Source organism: Lathyrus oleraceus, chromosome 7 (genome assembly GCF_024323335.1).
Source record: "Lathyrus oleraceus cultivar Zhongwan6 chromosome 7, CAAS_Psat_ZW6_1.0, whole genome shotgun sequence".
Lineage (NCBI taxonomy): Eukaryota > Viridiplantae > Streptophyta > Magnoliopsida > Fabales > Fabaceae > Lathyrus > Lathyrus oleraceus.
Genome location: NC_066585.1, coordinates 241,539,545 through 241,550,141, shown reverse-complemented (window position 1 = coordinate 241,550,141; position 10,597 = coordinate 241,539,545). Strand labels below are relative to the sequence as shown.

Genomic DNA, 10,597 nt, shown 5'->3' with positions numbered 1-10,597 from the left:
AGGTTCCTATATGTGTTACTCAAGTCATCAGCAAATTCGTCCCAGTGGAGCTGGTGGCTAAGGAATCAGATACTCGGTTCGATACCCAGTGCCTCCATACAGTGCTGATCAGGGTAACGTGTGGGTGCCATAGGGCGCTGATACAGGGCGGTGGAGCGCTCTCTCTGAGCGTTATCTCTATAGGCAACATGCATGTCATTGAAACCCTACATCCTGTAAAAGTTAAGAAAGTGATCCTGAAAATGCAAACCATTCAAATTTTTAGTCTCGATGCAAAATATGATAAAATAAAATAAAAATAAATAACTGCGAAAAAGTAAAATGAAAGAAAAACCATGGGTTGCCTCCCACGCAGCGCTTGTTTAACGTCATTAGCTTGACGATTAGAATTTATACACCTGTAGTAGTAGAGATCGGTGGATCAATCAGGGTGTGGCTTGAGTAGTATGCTGGAATGTCTCCTCCTTCGTAGAGCTTCAGTCTTTGTCCATTTACAATGAATGGACTACAAGTTTCGTTCTTGATTTCTACGGCTCCGGATCTCAGAATCTTGGATACTTTGAAAGGACCAGTCCATCTTGAACGTAGCTTTCCAGGGAAGAGTCGCAACCTAGTGTTGAAAAGGAGAACAGAATCGCCTACATTGAAGTTTTTCTTTACTATTCTTTTGTCATTATAGGCTTTTGTCCTCTCTTTATATATTTTTGCATTCTCGTAGGCCGATTACCTAAGTTCTTATAATTTATGAATGTCTAGGGTACGCTTTTCTCCAGCGGCTAGGTAGTCTAAATTCAAAGTTTTAATGGCCCAATAGGCTTTATGCTCTAACTCGAACGGTAAGTGACAAGATTTTCCATAAACTAGTTGGTAAGGAGTAGTTCCTATAGGGGTTTTGAAAGCGGTTCTATAGGCCCATAATGCTTCTTGAAGCTTCTGAGACCAGTCTCTCCTAGAAATAGAAACATTTTTCTCTAGGATTTGTTTTATCTCCCTATTAGATACTTCTACTTGGCCACTAGTCTGTGGATGGTATGGTGTTGCTACTCTATGCTTAACTCCATATTTTCTTAAAAGTTTGTCAAATATTCTCGATATAAAATGTGATCCTCCATCGCTTATGACTAAACGTGGTGTTCCAAATCTAGGGAATATATAGTTTTTAAATAGTTTGATTACTACCCTAGTGTCGTTTGTGGGTGCAGCTATAGCTTCAATCCACTTATACACATAGTCTACAACTACTAAGATATACCTGTTTCCTAAGGATGGTGGGAAAGGTCCCATGAAATCTATACCCCATACGTCGAAGAGTTCTACTTCCTGAATGTTTCTTAGAGGCATTTCATCACGTCTTGAAATGTTTCCAGTGCGTTGGCATCTATCACACTTGACAATGCAAGCATAGACATCACGCCACATGGTAGGCCAGAATAGGCCAGCTTGAAGAATCTTGGCGTATGTCTTAGAGACGCTCGCATGTCCACCATAAGGTGCAGAATGGCAATGCTCGATAATACTATTTACCTCTTCTTCTGGAACGCAACGGCGAAAAATGCCATCTTTACCCCTTTTAAAAAGGAGCGGTTCGTCCCAATAGAAGTTTCTCACATCGTGGAAGAATTTCTTCTTGCGGTGGTAGTCAAGATCAGGGGGTACTATATCAGCAGCTAGGTAATTAACGAAGTCTGCATACCAGGGTACGTTACTTATTGCTAAGGAATTTTGGGAATGCTCATAAGGATCTAGGTTATTATCTTTAATGGTTTCTACTCTAGCGATCAGTCTATCATAGGCGAAATCATCATTTATGGGTACTAGTTCTGGTTTTAGATGTTCTAGCCTAGAAAGGTGATCGGCTACTACATTTTCAGTGCCTTTTTTTATCTCTTATATCTAAATCAAACTCTTGTAGTAATAAATCCATCGGAGTAACCTGGGCTTGGCACTTAATAGGTAATGGATGGCAGCATGATCGGTGTAAATTATAATTTTTGCTCCTACTAGATAAGATCTAAATTTGTCTATAGCGAAAACTACAACAAGTAATTCTTTTTCAGTTGTTGTGTAGTTAAGTTGGGCAGCATCTAGGGTTCTACTGGCATAATAAATGGCATGTAATTTTTTATCTTTCCTTTGTCCTAGAACGGCTCCAACAGCGTAATCACTAGCGTCACACATTATCTCAAAAGGTTCCGACCAATCGGGCGGTTTCATAATGGGTGCTGAGATCAATGCTTGCTTTAAAAGATTAAATGCGTCATTACATTTTTCATCAAAAATGAATTCAGCATCTTTCATTAAAAGTCCAGTTAAAGGTTTTGTTATTTTGGAGAAGTCCTTAATAAAACGCCGATAGAATCCAGCGTGTCCAAGAAAGCTTCGGACTTCTCTGATTGTTTTTGGGGGTTTTAGGTTTTCTATAACTTTTATTTTAGCTTTATCTACCTCTATACCTTTTTCGGAAACTATATGTCCTAAAACTATTCCTTCGGTCACCATGAAATGACATTTTTCCCAGTTTAGCACGAGATTAACCTCCACGCATCTCTCCAGGATTTTCTCAAGGTTAGCAAGGCAATTGTGGAAATCAAATCCGCAAACCGAGAAATCGTCCATAAACACTTCCATGATACCATCTAGGTAATCTGCAAAGATTGACATCGTGCAGCGTTGGAAAGTAGCTGGAGCGTTATAGAGGCCGAAAGGCATTTGTCTGTAGGCAAAAGTTCCATAAGGGCATGTAAAGGTAGTTTTTTCTTGATCTTCGGGGTGGATAGGTATTTGGAAGAATCCAGAGTATCCATCTAGATAGCAGAAGTAAGAGTGTCTGAATAGACGCTCCAACATTTGGTCTATAAATGGTAAAGGGAAATGATCTTTCCTAGTTGCTTTATTTAATTTTCTATAGTCTATACACATCCGCCATCCTCCTTCTAAACGTTTTGCTACATGTTCACCTTTATCGTTTTGCACGACTGTGATGCCTCCCTTTTTAGGTACTACATGCACAGGGCTTACCCACTTACTATCCGAGATCTGGTAGATTATACCTGCCTCAATCAACTTAAGAACTTCCTTTTTAACAACATCACTCATTATAGGGTTTATCCTTCTCTGATGTTCCCTTGAGGGTTTTGAATCTTCTTCGAGCGAAATCCGATGCATACATACAGACTGGCTTATTCCTTTCAGGTCAGAGATATTATATCCTAAGGCTGAGGGATGTCTTCGTAAAACGTCTAAAAGTTGGTTCGTTTCCTCATGGCTCAAGGTAGCGCTAACTATAACTGGACGGTTCATCTTTTCGTCGAGGAACTCGTATCTCAGGTTCTTAGGCAGTTCCTTAAGTTCTAAGGTTGGTTTCTCAGGGCATGGCATAGGATCTGGGGTAAGGGATAAACATTCGTAAAGGTTATCATCGATGTAAGGTTCTTTAAAGTCATCGTCTTCCTTCATGGGGGTTGATGGTAACTTAATTGTTTTTATAATTTCTTTTTGTTCTAATTCTCTAACACATTCATCAATGATATCTAAGGCATAACACGCGTCTCCCATCACAGGTGCCATAAGAAATTTTGAAAGTATAAATTCTGTTTTCTCGTCACCTACCTCAAATGTCAACTTTCCTTTCTTGACATCTATTATGGCTCCTGCAGTCGATAAGAATGCTCTACCTAGAAGGATTGGTATATCATTGTCCTCTTTGATGTCCATGACAACAAAATCAATAGGGATAAATAACTGACCTATCCTAACAGGAACATCTTCTAAAATGCCTATCGGATACTTGACAGATCTATCGGCTAACTGAAGTGACATCTTAGTGGGTTGTAATTCTCCTAAGTTTAACCTCTCACAAACTCCTAAAGGCATTAAGCTCACACTAGCTCCTAAGTCTAGAAAAGCTTTGTCGATGACATGATTACCCAAAAGGCAAGGAATGGAGAAATTTCCAGGATCTTTATCTTTCTTTGCTAATTTATCTTTGGAAATAGCATTACATTCCAAAGGCTTCGGATCGTCAAGTCTACGTTTGTTGGTAAGGATGTCTTTCAGAAACTTTGCATAAGAAGGTATTTGGGTGATGACTTCTATGAAAGGGATTTCTACATGAAGTTTTTCTATAACTTTAATAAATTTTTGATACTGTTTATTGATCTGGGTTTGTTTGAGTCTTTGCGGATATGGTATAGGTGGTTTATATGGCGGGGGTGGTACGTAAATTTTATCTTTAGGTTCTTCTCCTTTCTCTCGACTTTCCTGGTTTTCAGATTCTTCTGGTTCCTTTACTTCATCTGGGGGTTTGGTACATTCCTTAGAAGTTTTGGGTTCACTTAATCTTGGGTTTGGTGGCTCATCATAAGTGTTCCCACTGCGTAGGGTAATGGCATTGGCTTGTCCTCTCGGATTTTGTTGAGGTTGTCCAAGGAATTGTCCTCCAGGTGTAGTCTGAGGGGCTTGGTTTAAAGCTACCTGAGAGATTTGGGTTTCAAGCATCTTGGTATGAGTAACTATTTGGTCAACCTTGGTTCCTAACTGAGTAATCAATTTGTTAACATGAATGTTTTGGTTCATGAACTCCTTGTTTCGTTGGGTTTGAGTGGTGATAAAATTTTCCATAATTTTCTCAAGGCTCGGCTTTGGTGGCACAGGTTGCATAGGTTTATTTGATCTTGGGGCTTGATAACTAGGTCTCGGAGGTGCATTATTTTGGATTGGGTTATTTTTTTTATAGAAGAAGTTAGGGTGATTCCTCCATCCAGGGTTATAGGTATTTGAGTATGGGTTCCCTTGGGTGTAGTTCACTTGCTCAGAGTGGGTTTCGTTTAACAGACTGCATTCTGCAGATTGGTGTCCTTTGGCTCCACATATCTCACAATCCGACGAAACTACGGCTACAGTATTCGGGTTTATGTACATATGTTCGACTTTGAGGGCTAATGCGTCCATTTTAGCTTGCATCATGTCTATAGAGCTTAGTTCATGCACTCCTTCTTGGGCTTCCTTCTTCTCAACTGTCGCTCGTTCGACTCCCCATGATTGATGGTTTTGAGCCATATCCTCAATGAGGGCACTAGCTTCAGGATAAGGTTTGTTCATCAGAGCACCGCCTGCGGCAGCATCGATGGTCATCTTTGTGTTATAATGAAGTCCATTATAGAAGGTTTGAATGATTAACCAATTTTCTAAACCATGATGTGGGCATGCTCGTAACAACTCTTTATATCTCTCCCAAGCTTCGAACAACGATTCTCCTTGGTTTTGGGTAAATCTAGTTATATGGTTTCGAAGAACGGCGGTCTTACTCGGGGGAAAATATCTAGCAAGAAAAACTCTTCTAAGGTTATCCCAAGTCGTAATGGAATTGGGTGGAAGGGAATCTAACCATGATAGGGCTTTATCTCTAAGGGAAAAAGGGAATAATCTTAAGCGTATTGCCTCAGGAGAAGCTCCATTGGTTTTAAAAGTATCTGCTAATTGAAGAAATATTTTTAAATGTTGGTTTGGGTTCTCAGTAGCGAGACCCGCGAATTGTCTCTGTTGTACTAGTTGCAACAGGGATGGTTTAAGTTCAAAATTATTGGCTGGGATTATTGGGTTTACTATACTAGAACTAGGTTCTTCATTAGATGGTTGAGCGAAGTCCTTAAGAGGTCTTTGGTTTTGATCTTCGGCCATAGCTCTCTTAATTCTATGAAAGAATAAACGTGCGCGAGCGTAACGTTCAGGTTCCGCCAGAGGGTTTACTAAACTTAAACTTCCGGTACTGCGAGTTCTTCACATTGACCGGCGGGAAATAACCTAAGTCTAAACGATATAACAACAGGAAAATGAAATTTGACGAAATTGGTCCCCGGCAACGGCGCCAAAAACTTGATGCGTTTACTTTTCGCAAGTATACGAACGCGTCAGAGTAATATAAAAGATTGTCGAATCCACAGAGACAAAGTGTCAATCTATCGTTATCTATTGTTATGGTGTTTATCAAAGGAAATCAAAATAGGTGTTTTTAGAGTGTGCAATGAAAAGTAAAGTGTTGAATAAAGATTAATTAATAAAGACAAGGTCGAATGTAATTCACATAATTAATTGATAATCCAAGTACTTGCTAATAGAACTACTTATGGGCAATGTTTCCTACTTTGAAAAGAACTAATTTAACGGGAATTGTCGCTTTCGCGTATTCGGAACCGAGTTGTACTCCCTAATCAAACCCTCTTATTGTCACTTATAAAAAGGCGCGCATTGCGTTAGAGTAGTAAACCTATTTTTAAGAAATATAGTATCTTGACTAAGTTGAAAAGTATTATAACCTGGATTTCTTAACCAAAAGAGGTTCTTTACGAACCAGACTCTAAACTTATAAACGCGTCCGAAAATAGTTTTAAAATCTCTTTTCTTCTTAATGTTAAAAACTCCTAATGAACTAAACAAAGCGCTTTCGCTGTTTTTGAAATAGTTAAAAACAATTAAGTTTAAATAGACGTTGGACGGCTTTCGATCTTACCCAACGGAATTGAAGTGCGGGAAAACTCAAGTTGAAAGTTAAAATAGCCCTTAAGTACTACTACGAACAATTGTACGGATTATCGGTTCAATTATGATCCTTACATTCTAACCTTATAAATTTAGTTAGACATGGTAAAGTAAAAGTGCATTAAAGTAAATAAAAGTAGTGCGAGTGCGGAAAGTAAATAAAAGTAGTGCGAGTGCGGAAAGTAAATAAAAGTAGTGCGAGTGCGAGGAAATAACTAATTTAAAGCGAGTGCGAGGAAATAAATGAAAGTAAAGTGAGTGCGGGAAATAAACAAAGTAAAGCGAGTGCGAGAAATAAACAAAGTAAAGCAAGTACGAGAAATAAATAAAGTAAAGCGAGTGCGGGAAATAAATGAAGTAAAGCGAGTGCGGGAAATAAACAAAGTAAAGTGAGTGCGGGAAATTAAATAAGATAAAGACAAGTAATAAAAACCTGCTCCTATCGGAGGGTTGAGTAAATTGCAATGCGGAAATGAAAATGGCGGCAGGATTAACTTCCTCCCAAAGTGCTCCAAACTCGATTACAGACTCTATCACAAACTTGATTACACAATTGTGGTAACACTCCAATGCATTGTGATTACCACTTTAAAATACTGAATATATGCCTAAGTGAAACAAAGTTGCTTCTGAGTTTGCCTCTATTCTAAGTTTGGATCTTCGTCTGCTCTAAGTTTGGATGATTGTAAAAGTGAATTCGCGTTTCTATTTATAAGCAAGTAAAAAGATGGAAATGACTTGGATGCCCTTCAACTTGAAAATAGGAGGGAACCGTTTTTCCTCTTGTGGCGCCCGCCACAAGGCCATGGCGCCCGCCACAAGCACAATATGGGGCGCCTTAGTGGAAGTAATGGGGAAACGTGGGAGTTGATGGAAGTTGAGTTTGACACGTCATGGCAGGGTTTATGGCGCCAGCCATGGGGTAGGCCACAAGAACAAAATGCTGAATTTTAGGGTTTTTAGCCCTTTTTCACTCCTTTTCTCGATCGGGGCTCCGATTAAAGTAAAAACCTGAAAACAAAGGAAAACATAGTAATAACACAACAAAATGACAATAAAACAACTAGAATGCATGTGAAATCAGAGTCAAAAATACGGTAAATTTCAGTGTTATCAAGAAGCAGAATACATCTCAGCATCACTGTGCACTACTCAGATGCTCTGGATGAAGAATCAGTTAGAGGATCTGCAAATCTTCGAGAGTAAGATTCCTATCTTTTGTGATAATACTGCTGCCAGTTGTTTAAGTAAGAATCCCATTTTACACTCCAGAGCTAAGCACATTGAAATAAAACATCACTTTATCAGAGACTATGTTCAGAAAGGGGTAGTAACATTGAAATTCATTGATACAGATCATCAATGGGCCGATATCTTTACTAAACCCTTAGCTGAAGATAGATTCCTCTTCATCTTAGAAAATCTGAACATTCAAAACTGCCCTGAATAAAAATGTGCCTCTGAGGTTGCTAAATGAGATTCTGATGTAAACACAATGGATTCTGCCTCTGACTCTGATACTTCTACCAAGTTAGAAGTTATCTGAGTTAGAAATCTCCAGGAACCAATCCTTTGGTATTCCTGAAGATCAGATAAAGCAAACACATGGAGTGCCTTGCATCTGACCTTGGAACTTCTAGACAGTTGTCTAGCAGTAATCAAGGAACAGTCTCTTGAGATCTCCTCGAGCAGTGTACTAGTTAATGGGATTAGACATCATTTATGAGCTGTAATCATTTTTCCCTCTAATCGTGCAAACTTGGTTTTTGTGCTTAACTCTGATTTGTGTGTCGTTTTGCATGCGCCCTAATTTGGGTATTTAAACACATTCATTTCACACATTGCACACCTTCACTCTTACGCACTCTTTAAACCTCAGTTCTCTCAAGGCATCTCTGCAAGCAGTCTTCATCTTCATCTCAGTTCTTCAACAACATCATGGATGCTCAACGACAAGCTGTGTACAACTTCTCTCAACAAATGAGTTCAAGCGAACAAGTTCAAAGCTCAAGCAACCCAACAGTTATAGGCGTAGTCACAACACCAATATACAAGGAGCCTCACATTCTCGATCGTGAGCCTCATATTCATCTTGCAACGCCTTTTGAAAAACTGGAAGTTTTATGTGAATCCTTGGTGGATTTTGACAATATGAAAAGAAATGGCATAGACCTCACTGAAGAACTCAACAAACAAGGTTGGGGAAACTACTTTCAACGTCTCTATGGTCAAGTTTACCCAAATCTTGTGAAGGAATTCTGGAGATTCGCGGACGCTGATGATCATTTCATCGTCTCCTATGTTCTGGGAGTCAAGATCGTGATAACTGAGAAGGCTATTGTTGCTCTTCTGGGTATGGAAAAGGATGGAGGCAAAAGAATCTACAACATCAATCCTAGGGCAAAATACTTGTCCCAAGAGATTAACCCAACAATCTTCAAGCAAAACGCAGAAGGCAATCCCTCCAAGAATAAGGAGCTACTTCAGAACCTCCGGGTTTGGCTGAAGATCATTCTGGGTACCATTCATCATCGCCCAACGTCAAACTCCTCAGACTACATCAACACAAATCAGAAATGCATTCTGTACTGCATCCACAAGGGTCTGAAGCTCTGCCTTCCAGCACTTCTCTTCAAGTACCTCAGAGACTCTGTGCGAGATACTAGAAACCACATGAAGCCCATAAACTACATCCCTCTGGGAAGGCTAATCTCTGACTTTCTAATTGAAATTCGCCTGGTGGACCACCTGTCAAAGTTCAGACTCATTGAGGATGTGTCGATCGAAGTTGGAAAACCTCTCAACGCCAAGAATCTGAAGAGCATGGGGATTCTGGATCTGGTCAAAGTTAGACCTACTATGGACACTTCCTGGGATGCGTTAAAAGATCAGAGGGAAATCCCCCATGGTCTATATCTGTTCTCAAAATCCTCTATTATCTACAAGGTCTGAAGGACGAAGGAGCGGATATCTCAGACTTCCACTTAAGAGATCTACCAGATAAGCCTCTGAACTTCATGAAACATAAAAGAGGTCCCTCTGAGAAGACAACGCAAGCGAAGAAAGCAAGAATAAAAGAATCCTCCGGATCAAGACCTCTAGCACCTCTGCATGAGCCTTCTGGTAAGTCTGTCTCTCTTGCTCCCTCTGCACAAACACAGTCAATTGCTTCTTCTATCCCTCAACCAACACCCATAGGCACTCAATCTGAAACCCCTCCCTCAACCACCAGAACATCTCATCAACCCTCCCAGAAATTCAACCTTTCCACCACCACCCTACCCTTATCTGAAGCTGAAAGGCTAAACGAAACCACCTCATCATCTTCTTCCCCAGAATCACCCCCCTACTTCAGCATCTCATCTGACACAGAACCTTCTGACCCCTCTTCTCCCACTCTAGCCCAACTTCAGACCCAGACTCTGGTCTCACAACAGCCACACCAATCTCCACCTGAACCTGAAGTTACCTCACCACCCGCAGAACAATCAAACCCAACACCATCTGACCCTCAACCTTCTGAACCAAACACCTCAGACACACCCCCACCAAACACTTCCGCTGAACCACAAACTCTCAACCTAAGCCATCCCACTTCTCCACCTCCACCATCTGAACCACATAACTCCCTGCCAACCCTAGAGGAAGCAATAATGTTGTTTGCAGGAGCCTCAGTTGACAAGGTCAAGTCTCTGACCATCAACTCTGGAATCAGTGATGATCCTTCAGCCGTTAGGACACACTGGAACAGAGTTATTGGCTGGATGACCTCTGAAGCCTTCAAGCTGAATAGCCTCTCTGACCAAGTCAGAAACGACTTCATCAGAGATGCTGAAGCAAGACTACAGGAGCGCTTAGCTAGAGAAGCTGAGGAACAGGCCAGAAAGGAAGCAGAAGAAAAATCAAGGCAAGAAGAAATTCTAAGACTCAAGGAAGCTGAAGCCAAAGCTCTAGCTGATGCTGCTGCTGCTGAAGCTGAAGTTCGTCGTACTGAAGTATCTGCAAGCAGGGTAGAACCAGATGCTCTGACTCATGGGGAGTCTTCCACCTTTGTCCCTCT

At 40.5% G+C, this 10,597-nt stretch overlaps 1 non-coding gene across 1 annotated transcript; it reads left to right on the top strand.

Moving 5' to 3' along the window:
• The first annotated feature begins 5,188 nt into the window (after nt 1-5,188).
• LOC127110038 (small nucleolar RNA R71) lies at nt 5,189-5,295 on the top strand. Its single transcript, XR_007797277.1, has one exon. It is a non-coding gene; the product is annotated as a small nucleolar RNA R71 (small nucleolar RNA).
• Nucleotides 5,296-10,597: the final 5,302 nt, after the last annotated feature.